This window comes from Orbicella franksi, chromosome 10, assembly GCF_964199315.1.
Source record: "Orbicella franksi chromosome 10, jaOrbFran1.1, whole genome shotgun sequence".
NCBI lineage: Eukaryota > Metazoa > Cnidaria > Anthozoa > Scleractinia > Merulinidae > Orbicella > Orbicella franksi.
In genome coordinates, this window is record NC_138154.1 from 24,297,576 (window position 1) to 24,312,812 (window position 15,237).

General features: G+C 39.7%; 1 protein-coding gene and 1 pseudogene across 2 annotated transcripts in view; one reads left to right on the top strand and one right to left on the bottom strand.

Annotated features, from left to right (window-relative positions):
- LOC145499550 (uncharacterized) overlaps positions 1-15,237 on the bottom strand; it is a 96,557-nt gene that overhangs the window by 69,132 nt on the left and 12,188 nt on the right. The gene's annotated exons all lie outside the window — the stretch shown is intronic.
- LOC145500648 (uncharacterized) lies at positions 13,216-15,220 on the top strand (annotated as a pseudogene). The gene is made up of 2 exons (XR_014051132.1): positions 13,216-13,907; positions 14,145-15,220. The product of XR_014051132.1 is annotated as an uncharacterized LOC145500648 (transcript).

Genomic DNA, 15,237 nt, shown 5'->3' on the forward strand with positions numbered 1-15,237 from the left:
TTCTTTAAGAGCACTCGGCTAACCTCCAGGTACGATTTCCGTACAGCGCCATACAACTATCTCAAACTATCACATACTCAAACAGCAATCGTGAAAAGAACGAGTCAGTCAAAAAATTGCATGCATAATTAATGTGCGGGGTGGTGCGAAAATCTTGCCAACCTCCCTGTCAAAATAAAAGAGCCCCTCTGCCAGTTTTGTCCACATAGTGTAATTTCCACTGACAGAATCGCTATGATTACGATGATGACCACAAAGCGCTTTGTGGTGTATTGAATAGGCCACAAAGCGCTTTGTGGTGTTTTGAATAGGCCACAAAGCGCTTTGCGGTGTTTTGAATAGGCCACAAAGCGCTTTGTGGTGTGAAAAATTGGAAAAACCAAATTATTTCAGAAAATAGCTGTGAGATATTTGCGAGTCAACGAGCCATCCAGTTTTCAATGTTAAATCCCAAAATAAAACACCACATAGCGCTTTGTGGTGTTTTGAATAGGTCACAAAACGCTCTGTGGTGTTTTGAGTAGGCCACAAAGCGCTCTGTGGTGTTTTCAATAGGCCACAAAGTGCTCTGTGGTTTTTTGACTACTACTGCAGTTTTGTAAAGCAAAGCGAACTAGGAACGGTTAGAAAGCACTCCGGCCATAAAAATCTACTCGACAAGAAACTTTCTGTAATAAATGTTCGATGCAACAGGTGACGGCTTACCCAAAAAGGTTCAGTCAGCCTCAACAAACTTATACTGAGAAGAGGGCTTTCGCGAACCGGATTTCGTGTGAGTGACAAGATTGGGAATAGAGAAATATTGCGCAGATTGAGTGGTAGTTTTACAGTACCGAAACTAAAATTGGTTACGCTGCTTCTCAGAAATTTTGTTTTGCCTCTGTAATATCATTAAACGATCTGAATAATTTGAGGATAATCAAAGCGCGGAGTTTAATATTGGCTGGTCGGGAACACGCAGTTCGCAAACCGGAGAGCAACCACTGTTTAAATCTTCGATCGAACTTTCATGTTGAATTTGAAACTGAAAATACACTAAGCGGTCAATTTCCGATAGAAATCTTGTGAGGTAAATGCCATTCTTGCAAATAGTCGCTGCATATTTACGTTCAGAGTCACTCTGGTTCAGAGTAAAGACATACAAAGTCAAATACTGCTTCCGTACGCTACCCCTCCAAAAATCAATTTTGCTCGAAGACCGAACTGCAACGGAGTTTAGTTCCCAGTCTTATGCTGCGTGTTATTAGATAGAACGCATGATATGATTGGCTCCGTATATCACATTACGTCAGAGGACATGTCTGCTACATAGGACATAACTGCAACGGTACATAGCCGTGGTTTTTTTTTAACCGCGCGGCCATGGGCCGAGCGCGGTTCTAGGTTTACCCGTAGTTTATTAACCGCGCGGCCATGGGCCGAGCGCGGTTCATGGTTTACCCGTGTTTTTTTTTTTTCGCAGTTTTGTCTGCGACCAGACCCAAGCTTCCACTCGGCCAAATTTTTAGTCACGCAACCTGTGATGTTTACTCGCCAAAAGCTGTTGAAACATTAATAAATCTCATCTCCGATACTGACTTTCGCGGGAAAAAATTAAAAACCCAGCGTTCGTCAAAAATTATATCTTTTTCACCAGAAATTTAGCTCGGAACATATACATATTTATATTCCTTTGAATCGTCGATGAAATGACCTTTCCGGATATTTTTTCCTTCGGGGTCAACAAAAACCTCCGATTACAAAATCACGCCGAACCCACACGTTGCAAAAAAGTCTCTTCAAAACCCTGACTTCGAAGCGATATAACACTTCAGCGTTAATAGCTACCACACATCGGCAGGCGGTAAATCTATTCGTTAACAATCCAGCCTTATCGTATTAAAATTTCAGCGAAATCGAACAAAACCAGTATTATTTAGAATTTTTTTTGTGACCTCACTCCCCAGACTTGACCTAACAAAGGAAGCCACGGTCGCCCATAGCAACCGAAAAACACCAACATAACAAAGCCGAGAGTTTCGGCCAAAAATCTCCAGTATTATCGCCTGAGAGCTTAAACTTGAATGGGAACATCTTTTTCGAACTTTTTTCAACTGATTTAGACGCAAGACTAGCCTCGGCAGGCTACAAAAAAGACCAAGAGAAAAACAGAACAAGACAGCAGAACAAGCCGATAATATTTCATCGCATGGCTTTCAGCACGAAAACGAAAATACAGCTTACTTCTGGATAAATTCAGCCTTAGAAGCCAGCAACCGGCCCCAAATTACTTTCTGTATCCTTACAAATGTCTTGATTTCCATCTCCGAAAGATTTTGCCCCAATTTTGAGCAAATAAACATTTCGTCGACGGTGACCGCCATTACGTTGGCTTGCATACTAAATTAGCTAACTTGACAAAACTCTCCCGTGGGGGGGATATGACGAAAAGAGCTGAAAGATGGCCTATAATTGGCTAATGATGAGATCATCCCACTGTCCAAATTTGGTGAGAATCGAAAGTAACGCCAATTTTCTGTCACGTTTTCAATCTGTGGTCACTGGAGTGACCAAAATCGATACATCGGTCGGGATAGAGTTTTATTATTAAATTATATGACTTGTGTGACTACTTTACTAGCCCTTTACTCGTGGAAAACACCAATTAAATTTAATCATGACTTTTAAGAAAGAAAGCTGTTGTTAATAGTGTTATTATCGTGTCATTTATATCGTTCATGCCCATACATATCCCGAAGAAAGTTCTACAAAGATTAAGACCATTAGGTCATCGGAGATTTGTCAATGGCTACCACTGATGGTGCAATAATACAGTTTGTGTTGGTCAAGTGATGTGATGTCTACAGTAAGAAAAGAATCATCAATGACTACTTTGGAATGTGCACTGCGTTCCGACGGTAGTGCTAAGCAAACAGTTAAATTTTAAAAGCGCGGTTATAAAATCTAACAGATCTTCTTGTTTTTTTAACCGCGCGGCCATGAGCCGAGCGCGGTTCTAGGTTTACCCGTGGTTTATTATTTTTTTTTTTGTCGGTGACCAGACGTAGACTTCCGCTCGGCCAAACTTTGAGTCACGCAACGTGTGATGTTTTTCCCCCAGAAGCTGTTAAAACATAAATACACGGACAATTTTACGGATATTCTTTTCTTTTTTGTGGGTAAAATATATTTTCTTTTCGTTTTATCAAAGCGTTGGATTTAAAGGGAATAATAAATACGCTGAAAAAAGGTATTACGTCAGCCATGGAATGCGTTGACGTTGCAGCTTTCACTTTCGCTACGTGACAAATAAGATCGTGTTTACTTTGCAAGTTTATTTCGCCAGAAGCGACGTTCATTAATTTATTTGTAATTTTGCGAGTATTTCTTGTGGTTTTAGGCAAATGAAGTAAATTCTTTGGCTGTTTCATCGCAGCGAGTTCATAGATCGGAAGGAAAATTAAATATTTGCAAGCCAAGCAAAGAACTTGTCAGAACGTGCAAAGATTACGTCATTGATAGGGAAATAACCACCGTACTAAAGATAGCCGTAGATAACGCAATTCTTGAATTATGTGACTTGTGTGACTTCTTTGCTAACCCTTAACTCAAGGGAAAAAAACAATTAAATTTAATCGTGACTTTAAAGAAAGAAAGCGGTTTGTAATAGTGTTCGTATCTTCATGCCCGTACATATCCCGAAGAAAGTTCCAGATTAAGACTATTACGTCATCGGAGATGTCACAACGGCTACGACTGATGGTGCGATAATAGAGTTTGTGTTGATCAAGTGCTGTGATGTCTACAGTAATCAATGAATCATCAGAGATTGCTTTGGAATATGCACTGCGTTGCGACTGTAGTACTAAGAAAACAGTTAAATTTTAAAAGCGCGGTTATAAGATCTAACAGATCTTCTTGTTTTTCGCAGTTTTGTCTGCGACCAGACCCAAGCTTCCACTCGGCCAAATTTTTAGTCACGCAACCTGTGATGTTTACTCGCCAAAAGCTGTTGAAACATTAATAAATCTCATCTCCGATACTGACTTTCGCGGGAAAAAATTAAAAACCCAGCGTTCGTCAAAAATTATATTTTTTTCACCAGAAATTTAGCTCGGAACATATACATATTTATATTCCTTTGAATCGTCGATGAAATGACCTTTCCGGATATTTTTTCCTTCGGGGTCAACAAAAACCTCCGATTACAAAATCACGCCGAACCCACACGTTGCAAAAAAGTCTCTTCAAAACCCTGACTTCGAAGCGATATAACACTTCAGCGTTAATAGCTACCACACATCGGCAGGCGGTAAATCTATTCGTTAACAATCCAGCCTTATCGTGTTAAAATTTCAGCGAAATCGAACAAAACCAGAATTATTTAGAATTTTTTTGTGACCTCACTCCCCAGACTTGACCTAACAAAGGAAGCAACGGTCGCCCATAGCAACCGAAAAACACCAACATAACAAAGCCGAGAGTTTCGGCCAAAAATCTCCAGTATTATCGCCTGAGAGCTTAAACTTGAATGGGAACATCTTTTTCGAACTTTTTTCAACTGATTTAGACGAAAGACTGGCCTCGGCAGGCTACAACAAAGACCAAGAGAAAAACAGAACAAGACAGCAGAACAAGCCGATGACATTTCATCGCACGGCTTTCGGCACGAAAACGAAAATACAGCTTACTTCTGGATAAATTCAGCCTTAGAAGCCAGCAACCAGCCCCAAATTACTTTCTGTATCCTTACAAATGTCTTGATTTCCATCTCCGAAAGATTTTGCCCCAATTTTGAGCAAATAAACACTTCGTCGATGGTGACCGCCATTACGGTGGCTTGCATACTAAATTAGCTAACTTGACAAAATTCTTCCGAGGGGGGATATGACAAATTTGGTGAGAATCAAAAGTAACGCCAATTTTCTGTCACGTTTTCAATCTGTGGTCACTGAAGTGACCAAAATCGATACATCGGTCGAGATAGGGTTTTTTTTATATGACTTGTGTGACTACTTTGCTAGCCCTTTACTCGTGGAAAACACCAATCAAATTTAATCATGACTTTTAAGAAAGAAAGCTGTTGTTAACAGTGTTATTATTGTGTCGTTCATATCGTTAATGCCCATACATATCCCGAAGAAAGTTCTAGATTAAGACCATTACGTCATCGGAGATTTGTCAACGGCTACCACTGATGGTGCAATAATACAGTTTGTGTTGATCAAGTGATGTGATGTCTACAGTAAGAAAAGAATCATCAATGACTGCTTTGGAATATACACTGCGTTCCGACGGTAGTGCTAAACAAACAGTTAAATTTTAAAAGCGCGGTTATAAGATCTAACAGATCTTCTTGTTACAATTTATTCGCCACGTAAAAGTAAGTTTACGCGCAAGTCTATTGACTGTTTTGCGTGTTGTATTTACTACTAGTGTTCGGCTTGACTCAGGCAAGACCATGGTTTTGATCCTCCATGTGGATCTTATCAGTTGCCGGTATTTCTCTGTACGTCTGAAGTTCAAGCCTTACACGACTTCTACGGTTCGTGACATTTGCACATTTGCCGTTCTCTGTTCGGTCCCTCGCCCTTTTTGTTGCTTCACTTGTATCTATGAAGGGATCTTCATGATGTGTTATAAGGAGGAATTTAAAGTAGAGTTGGGCCGTGACTTTTTAGAGGTCATAGGTCTGCATGATTTCTGATGTTATCTGCATAGTTTGACGCCTCTTTAATTTGCCATGTGTTTGTGCATTTTTTGGGCTCATTTCTATTGCAAGATATGTTTTTATGTCTTATGTTGAACTAAGCCGAACAATGACATACAACACGCAAAACAGTCAATACCCTGGTCCCTGAGGTTTTTCTTGATTATTCTCTCTTCTTGATTTTCTCCACATGAGAGAGCCGAAAGAAAGCCTGAGAGAGCCACGAAGTAGCCTGCGAGCAGGCTCAGTTGGAGCACAAGTGCGCGCGGCGTAGCCGCGAGCACGAAATCGAGCGGTGAAGCCGCGAGACGAGTAGCCTGCGAACAGCGGCTCACGGTGAGCCCGAACGAAGCGAGGGAACCTGCTCCTGGTATTATGATATGACTGGTTAAATCGCTGATTGTTGACATCTTTGAGATGAATATTTGACAGATCTTTGTGAAATTATACGACTCCAACGGTTCGTTACAATAGTACATTTGCCGTTGTCTTTTAAGTTTCGGTCTCTCGACCTCTCGTTATTTTACAAGTGATTCTGAAGGGTACTTTATGCTCTGTTACGAGGAGGAATTTCAAGTAGAAGCTAGTGGAGTGGAGCCGTTTGGCTGTGCTATAGCAATTTATTTGGAGGTCAAAGGCATGGTTTCCGGACTTTCCGCTGTTATCTCCTTGTCGCTTCGCAGAGTTTGACACCTCTATCATGGGCTTATTATTTCCTTAGGCTCATTTCAGTATTGCAAAATATGTTTTAAGCTCTCTAAGTATTGGCTCTGGAAGGACAAAGTGTTTGAAATATTCCGTGAACATGTTGCTTACTTGCACTCTATATTATGACGCCCGGCCCGGCTATTTGATTAGCTCGAGTAGAACTGTTTGTAGGCTCGATTACCAGCCGCTGTTCGGGAAAAGAGCCCGCGCTCCTCCCCCGAATTCACGGCTGGACTCGTGGACTTGACATTGTTAATTTCAACCAATAAGAAATCTGCCTGCCTGAATCGAGCAGGCTGCATAAATTAGCTTTCTCGCAGTAGCAAAGGAGTTGTGCGATATGAAGTGCGATTGCATTAGTGGGATATTTAACCAAATACCGTCAACTGATGAAATCGTGCCTGATCTAAACCATAGTGGCATATACAACACGCAAAATAGTCAACAGACTTATACGTTAGAATCTATATTTGAATCATGTGGTGCCAGAATATGAGATAACGAACAAAGTAAACAAAGGGAGGGATAAACGTAAACATCGATTTCAAGAAACAAAACACGCAGTTAAATTGATGTGTACCTCAGTCTTCTTGAAGAGAAGCAACACCAGTCTCTGGCGAAGCCAGACAAAATTAAATTTTTAAAGGAGCCAAAGCAAACCGAACTAGCAAAACATAAACATGGTGTCAACACCATGCACACCAACATATGTGTGACCTTTGACATGACAGTTGCTACATCATAGTCAAACAGCTCTGCTCTACTTTTTAAGAAAAAAAAAAGACTCTTCTCGAGAACACAGCATGTAATGCCCTTCCGCAACAATAATGTGAAACAAAATAGGTTGGAGGGCCAAAGTTAACAGAAGTGGCGAAAACGCCACAAATTTTACGAGCCGTAGGCGTCATGTGGGCCTGCCTATGATTGTCATCAGATGACATTTCCGGCCACCTGAAGCGCCGCAAGTAGTACATTATGAAGTTACGTCACAGACATGCTTTGCCGCTCAAGCGTCCAGCCGTCTCTTCTCGGGGAGGAACGTAGACCGGACTCGAGAAAGCGGCAGAAATCGAGCCTAAACTGTTTGCAAGTACCGAAAATGTAACTTCTTGACGGGTCTAATTACCTCATTGACTGATTTTTTAAAGGCTTATCACCAAGGGTGGATAAGCACATCAAAAACAAAGTCTACAGGCTCCCCTGTCCCCGCCCCGATCGCTTTGCTCTCCGAGACTGTTCAAAGGCTATGACACGAGAAAGTGAGCCTGCTCTGATCTCTGCAATTTTTTTTATTTCCAGCCAGGAAACCGCAGAAAAGAATAAAGTCAATTGATTTTCACCGGAAGTATGAGCTTTGGCAAGTCAGATTTCTCGGGAAAATTGTAAATCTTTTTCATAACAACATGTAGGCGCGATATCCGTTGTTGATAAAGTTTTACCGAAGAAAAAGTGTCAAAGTTTATGTCTATTAAGGACACACACTTTGATTCCAAGTGATCTTGCTTTGGCAATCTGGTCTTTGGCGATGCTGGTAAACGGGCAAACGCCTATGTGTTGTTTCGTTGCCCGCTTACAGTCACATACGTTTGTAATATTTAACTCTTCCCATATGCAGTCGGCAACACGACAAGTACGTCTTGATTCATTAACATACTTTCAACTGCTATTTCCTGCTCCCTCTTTAGTTTGAAATTTAACCAGAAATAGACTGGACCTTAGTTAAAACATCAGTAATACGCGCACTCAACTCTTCCTCTGACTCCAAATGTGGAAGACTTGTTTTTTATTGTGCGGTAAATTACCGACTCCATGGGGATTTAATCGCTCCTCATCAAACATGGTAGATTGACAGTTTTCTCGCCTTTCCCGCTTTTCGACCAATGGTATTTCACTTCGCTCAGACGATCGACGCAGAAATGTAAAAATTACAGAGATCAGGGCGGGCTCACTTTCTTGGCGCCTCTTCACTAGTAGCCTGCGAACAGGCTCCCGATCACTTTGCTCTCCGAATTTTTCTGTTTCGCGCTTGCCGGAATTTTTTTCCGTCCTCGCCGGGAGCCTGTTCGCAGGCTACTTCACTAGACTCCTTCCCGCTGGATCGCTTTGCTTATCGACGCTCGCGCGTGTGACTTAAAGGTGAGCCTGCTCGCAAGCTAGCTGCGAAACTCCGCCGCTCTTTTGCAGCTCTCTCATGTGGAGAAACATCAAGAAAAACCTCTGGGACCAGGGTAAACCGTCAACAGACTTGCTCGTAAACAGCTACATTTGAATCATGTGGTGCCAGAACGACCAAAAGGGGGAATAAACCTATACATCGAGCTCGAGAAACATAAGCTCGATCAGATAGCTGTAAGAAACCAAAGAATGTCTTTTGAGAAACGTATAGCTTTCTCGAAGTAAAGCTACGGTGTCTCCGAGGAAAAACGTACGCAAATCGGATATCCGTGATAAGAATCAATTGCAACATACTACTTGCAAAGTGTTCTAATCAAACAGTCGGGCCTGGCATCACATTATAGAATGCAAGTAAGCAACATGTTCACGGTAAATTTCATATTTTGTCCCTGGAAAGCAAATACTTGTATCTTGCAGTAGAAACCAGCCAAAACAATGGTATGCATAAACACATGGCAAATTACAGAGGTGTCAAACTCGACGAAGTCACATGCAGATAACAAAGGAAATCATGCAGACCTATGAGTTCTAAAAAATTGCCATAGCACGGTCTAACGGCTCAACTCGACTTAAAATTCCTCCTTGTAACACAACATGAAATGCCCTTCATAAACACGAGTGAAGCGAAAAAAAAAGGTCGAGTGACCGAACAGAGAACGGCAAATGTACAAATGTCACGAACCGTAGAAGTCGTGTAGGCTAGCCATTTTACAAGTTTGTACAAGCCGCGGAATGTCTTACATCCTCACATATGTACGAGTTCCGCTAGCAACTACAGACGTACATAGTATTTTTAGAAATACCGGCAACTGATGAGATCCACATGGAGGATCGAAACCATGGTCTTGCCTGAGCTAAGCCGAACAGTGGCAAATACAACACGCAAAACAGTCAACAGACTTGCGCGTAAACAGCTACATTTGAATCATGTGGTGCCAGAACGACCAAAAGGAGGAATAAACCTATACATCGAGCTCGAGAAACATGAGCTCGATCAGATAGCTGCAAGAAACATAAGAATTTTTCTGGAGAAACGTATAGCTTTCTCCAAGCTACGGTGTCTTCGAAGAAAAAACTTACGAGGACAAATATGATATCCGTGAAAAGAATCAACCTCCTGTACTTGCAAACAGTTCTGTAATCACAGCCGGGTCCGGTGTCACAATATGGAATGCAAGTAAGCAACACTTTTACGGTAAATTTCATATTTTGTCCAGCGAAGGGAAAAACTTGGAGACTAAAAAGCATATCTTGCAATAGAAATGAGCCTAAATGCATAAATACATGGCAAATTATTCCAAAGGTGTCATCGACGAAACGACATGCAGATAACAGAGGAAATCATGCACACCTATGACCTCTAAAAATTTTGCCATAGCACGGTCTTACGGCTCTACTCTAATAAAATTCCTCCTTATAACACAACATGAAGTACCCTTCATGAACACCAGTGAAGCAACAAAAAGGTCGAGTGACCGAACAGAGAATGGCAAATGTACAAATATATCACGAACAGTAGAAGTCGTGTAGACTAGTCAACCCATTTTACACTGAAATACTGCAAATTATACATTTAATATGTATACAGCTAAATATTTCAGTTAACGTTGCCGGATGAAATTTTTAGATAAAAAAAAAAAAAACCTATGCGAGAAGAACACTAATGATAGGCTATGTATTTATTAAGTTTGGCTTATCACGTGAAAAAAAAATCTACTAGATTGTATTTTTGTGTGTGAAGTAGAAGCCTACACTATAAGACCACTAATGGTAGGCTTTGTATTCATTAAATTTGGCTTATCATTTAAGAAAAAAATGATTATACATCTCACAGCTTGCTTTTTTGTGTGAATTAAGCAGAAGTTCTGCGCGTTTATGAGATGTATTTAATTAATAATAAAATAAAATTTTTAAACGTAAAATGAAAGCCTTCCTCTTAAATCAATTTTTAATGTGATAAATTTTATATGTAAATAGTTTTTCAATAATTGTTTATCAATAATCTTTGAGTATTTTTTAATTATCTTTATCATTATTATTGTCTCTGAAAAGCTCCCATGGGGAGTTGACAACGAAATTTGTATTGTATTGCAAAATAATTAATAATAACATAATTAATAATAAAAGTAATATTCACTCAGGATAATGATATTCAGTCACTCATTCTGACAAAGAAAGTTTTCGTCTAGCATGTAGAACCTACTGCTCCAATGAAACCCTGTTCCTTCTAAATGCCCATAGAAGACAGTTAGGATAAATTTTAGGGTTAGGGTAAGTTTTTAGCATGACTGAATTGAACGAATTGATGAAGGCGAATGAATATCAATCGCAATAGAGCTTGCAATATACAATAGGATAGAGTCCAGACTCCCTCCCCCTCCACTTCTGTCAGGAGACACGTGGCTTCTTACCTAGTCTCCACCTCCGTTAGGAGATCCATGGCCTCTTAAGTAGCCCCAGAGTAAATTTCAGCGAGTTAAATTAACCCCCATTGTGGGGTTAATTTAACTCTTCAAGCTGGAGTTAATTTTTTGGGAGTTATTTTAACCCCAAAAAGGAGTTAATAATACTCGCCGTGGAGTTAACTTAACTCCTCTTGTAGGAGTTGATTTTTAGGCCTTAATTTAACTCCTTAAACAGAGTTAAATTTTACTCCATGTAGGAGTTGAATTCCAGCCATCAGGAGGCCGGAGTTATTTTAACTCGCCAAGTAGAGTTAGTATAACTCAGTTTCGGAGTTCCTTGGAAGGAGTTACATTTACTCTGTGAGAAGAGTTAGTTTCACTCTATCTGAATGAGTTAGTTTCACTCTACCAGAGAGTGAATTTTATTCACTTTCAGTTGGAAGCCACTTTGGAGGAGTTACTTCAACTCTTATAGAAGAGTTAAAATAACTTACTTTGGGGAAGAGAGTTATTTTTTTTTCTTACTGCATGGGAGGTATTTATTTATATTGATTAATCTATGTGATTAATGCATCAAAGCCACTGGATTCGTAGAGTGATCATGTCATCACTACAATGTGGTTTTTGGTCACTCATTTGTTGGACGATCTCCTTGCACTCTGACAGTAATTATGAGTTACTTAAACTATATCAAGAAATAAATGTTACCATGTTCACTCTAGATTCCTACTGCACAATATAGAAATCACGAGCTCATAATCTAACTGCAATATAGAAAATAATGGAGAACCCATCACAATGCCAGATTTTCAATATTTGAACACTAATGGAAATGCTGCAATCTGATTGGCCGAGTGCTTCGACTCTTCAACTACCACATCATAGAAATCTTGAGCACATAATCTATGGTTAATTTTATCTAGCTCATTATTCAAGCTTATGACAAAATATTTCTAGACTATGGTGGAGAGAAAAGTATTATACATTATAAAGTGATAAAATAGACAGTATATTGTTTATCAACCAATCAATCTTTATTTATACTGTCAAGGGTAAAGCATGTAATAGTTATACAATTAATAAACTTGTGGCCCTCTAAAATACACAATAATTAAAAATCAATAACTAACCTATGTGAAATTATTTTAAACCAGTCAAAAATGCATGCGAGATCAGCTAAATTCATGTTACATTATGATATTGAAAATTAAAACTGTACAAGTTAAAAACTGGAAAAATGGTGAATTTCTTTAAACTCCACTTTTTTCGGCCTTTAACAAATCTCCGTGCTTTCTAATGATATGGTTTCGGAAAGAAATGCATTTCCTGTAGGTCTTCGCGCAGCCATTAATTCCACAAAGAGCGTGGAAGTTCGGATCGCTGGAATGACAACGATACAAATGGTTAAGCAGAAAGGACAATGTAATGGCGATGAAATTCACGCAAAGATTGCAACGATACGCCATCGTATATCAGATCTATCTCAGCTAGGTCTAGGTTCGTTCACTTCGATTGACCTGGGCGCTTATTTATATTCTATGCGCCCTGGATTGACCTTCCAACTTTCCCGCGCGCGGGGAATAGATTACCATCACACTCCAAAGGTCATTCAAGTGGCTCATGTCACCCCTCCTCCCCTGGATAAAGCAGAGATTTCTGTCAAGACCACAAATTCAGGTAAAAAGCCATAAGAAAACACAAGATACCCAGTGGAATACTTTTAACGAACTCTTGAAACGAAACAATGCAAGGGTTGCTCTTTCACGGGCCTTGTGATTGCTTACTCTGTCTACCCTAGACAAAAATATTTCTACATGTGAGCAGACACGTGATATGAGATATGAAAGTTTGCGCGGGCAAGCTAGGTTGGTGCACTCTTTCGTTTTGCAACGGTTGTGTGAGTATCGATCGCTACACAGGCTTCATTTCGCTCTTCATTTACCTCAAAATTGAAGAAAAGACTATAAAAGGTTAGTAACTTATCACTTTCTTTGTTAAGTGTCGCTAATTGCGGTAATCTCCTTTTGAATCTTTCATTCCATATGACGATGTTCACTCGTGCATGTACGGCCCATGTTAATTTGTGGTAACTGTCCGCGTAAACTCACATCCAAGTTCAAGTGATCTTTCAATTACTTCATCCATTGAGTTAGCATCTTCTTCAGCCAACGCATCAATATCTTCAGCAAAGTCCTCATCGTCATCTTCAACAGAGTCATCAGCATCTTCAACTAATACCCCGTTCACACCAAAGCTTAAACATGTTTAAATCGTGTTTTAATAAACTTGTTTTACTAAACTGCCTGTTCACATCGCGGGCGCGTTTAACAAAACATGTCTAGAACCGTGTTTTATAAAACTACCTTGACGAGGTAGTTTAACTTTTGTGTTTTATCAAACACATCCAAAATGGCGGCCGTTAAAAAACCTCGCGGAAGAGTTTGGGAGAACAGAGAGACCATGTTGTTACTTCAGAAGTGGGGGGACGAAAACATACAAACAAAACTATTGTCCTGTACCAGAAAGAAGCCTATATGGCAAGAAATCAGCGCATTTCTACGGGCGGCGGGCTACGCGAGGACAGGGACGAAGGCGCCTGTAAAACAAGAATACACACTTTGGTAAGCGCGTATCGTTCCTACAAAGATGAATGCAGGAAGACAGGAAACGGAACTCCGAAGAAGAAGCCGGCGTTCTTCGATGAAGTCGATGAATTCTTATCAGCAAAGCCCTGCACGAAGCCAAAGAGTGTTGTTACTTCTTCCCAAATTGTCATTGGGGATGGTACACAGGTCTATGAAGAAGAAAGCAAAGGAAATGTCGAAAACGTTGCGCCAAATTTAACTTCCAGCAGCAGCAGCGACAACAACAACAAAGCCAGCAAATGCCCGGAACCAAAAAAAGATGCTTGTGTGACATGTACAGGTGAGCTTTCAAAAAAACACTATCGCCTATTGGAGGGCCAGACAATTGTCGCACGTAACAGAACATGGGCGCCTTGCACTGTCGATAAAGTTGATGGGTTTATTTTTGCAAATATACTTCAAGACAGATGGAATCATGTATTGCAAGAGATAAGTAAAACATAAAGCAGCTGCTAACATTATTAATTTCCGACTTGGATCCCCACATTTAAGCGTAAGATTTGTTGTGTTCCTTTCAGAAACACAACAACGGAGGATGAGAAGCCAGTACCTGTATTGAAAAGTGGCACAAAAAAACGAAAGTTGTCAACAACTGACACATTTGCCAAAGTCGACAAAGCTTTAGAGGCGTTTGTGTCCTATCAGCAAGCAGCTGATAGGAGATTTATGGAGGCAGAGAAGGCACGTGAAAGAAGAGATGAAGAAAGGGAGGAGAAGAGAAGGAAAGAAGATCAGGAGTTTCTGTTAAAACTGGCGCAGGTACTTCAAAAGTAGATTCAATACGTTTTTGTACTCGTGCCTGCGTCACTTTCAGCTAGATCTTCTATCCGTTATCAGTTATTTTTTCGGCGTCATTTGTGTTAAAGCCTAAGGAGTTGAACTTCATATCAACATCAGATCATCATCAGGCAACATGTACTAATTCTGATGGTTAGCCGGTTAAATTTCTTATGTAAGCTTTTATGCTGTACATTTTTACTTGTTTATTCTTGTCTATTTCCTATATCATTTGTTGACCAATTTTGATGAATTTATCTATAATGAGTATTTCGTAGTTTTTAACTTTATGAATTTATTTTCTTCAGAGATATTAGCATATTTTTGCTATCAGGAAATTCGAAGTAAATTGATTTGATGACACATAATTTGAGGCCCTTTTTTTAAAATAATTTATTCCAGTGTGTATTAAAGAATTGACAGCTGAATAAATAAAAGTTTGTTAATCAAGCAATGATTTTCTCTTTTTATTTTTAAATTGCTTGAGAAATATTATATAAAGCTAGAATTGTTCTGAGGTCACGTGAAGTTCAATTAATAGCTGAAATGGTCACAATCTGACATGTTTTACCTTGTGTCTGGGCTTGAGAATATGAGGCATAATGAAATCAAACATGCAAGGGAAAATTGAGGAAACACAGATTGAAATAAATATATGCAAAATGATTATGGAATGAACTTACATTTCTGTTTTGCTTCAAGCTGGGGTGAAAATCATATTTAACAATACATGTATGCTGTAGCAGTAAGTATAAATTTCTTGTGCACCCACAGTACCCAAAACTCAACAGTGGTTATTGGTGTTGTCTCTTTCTAAATTAACCAAGACTCCTTGTTT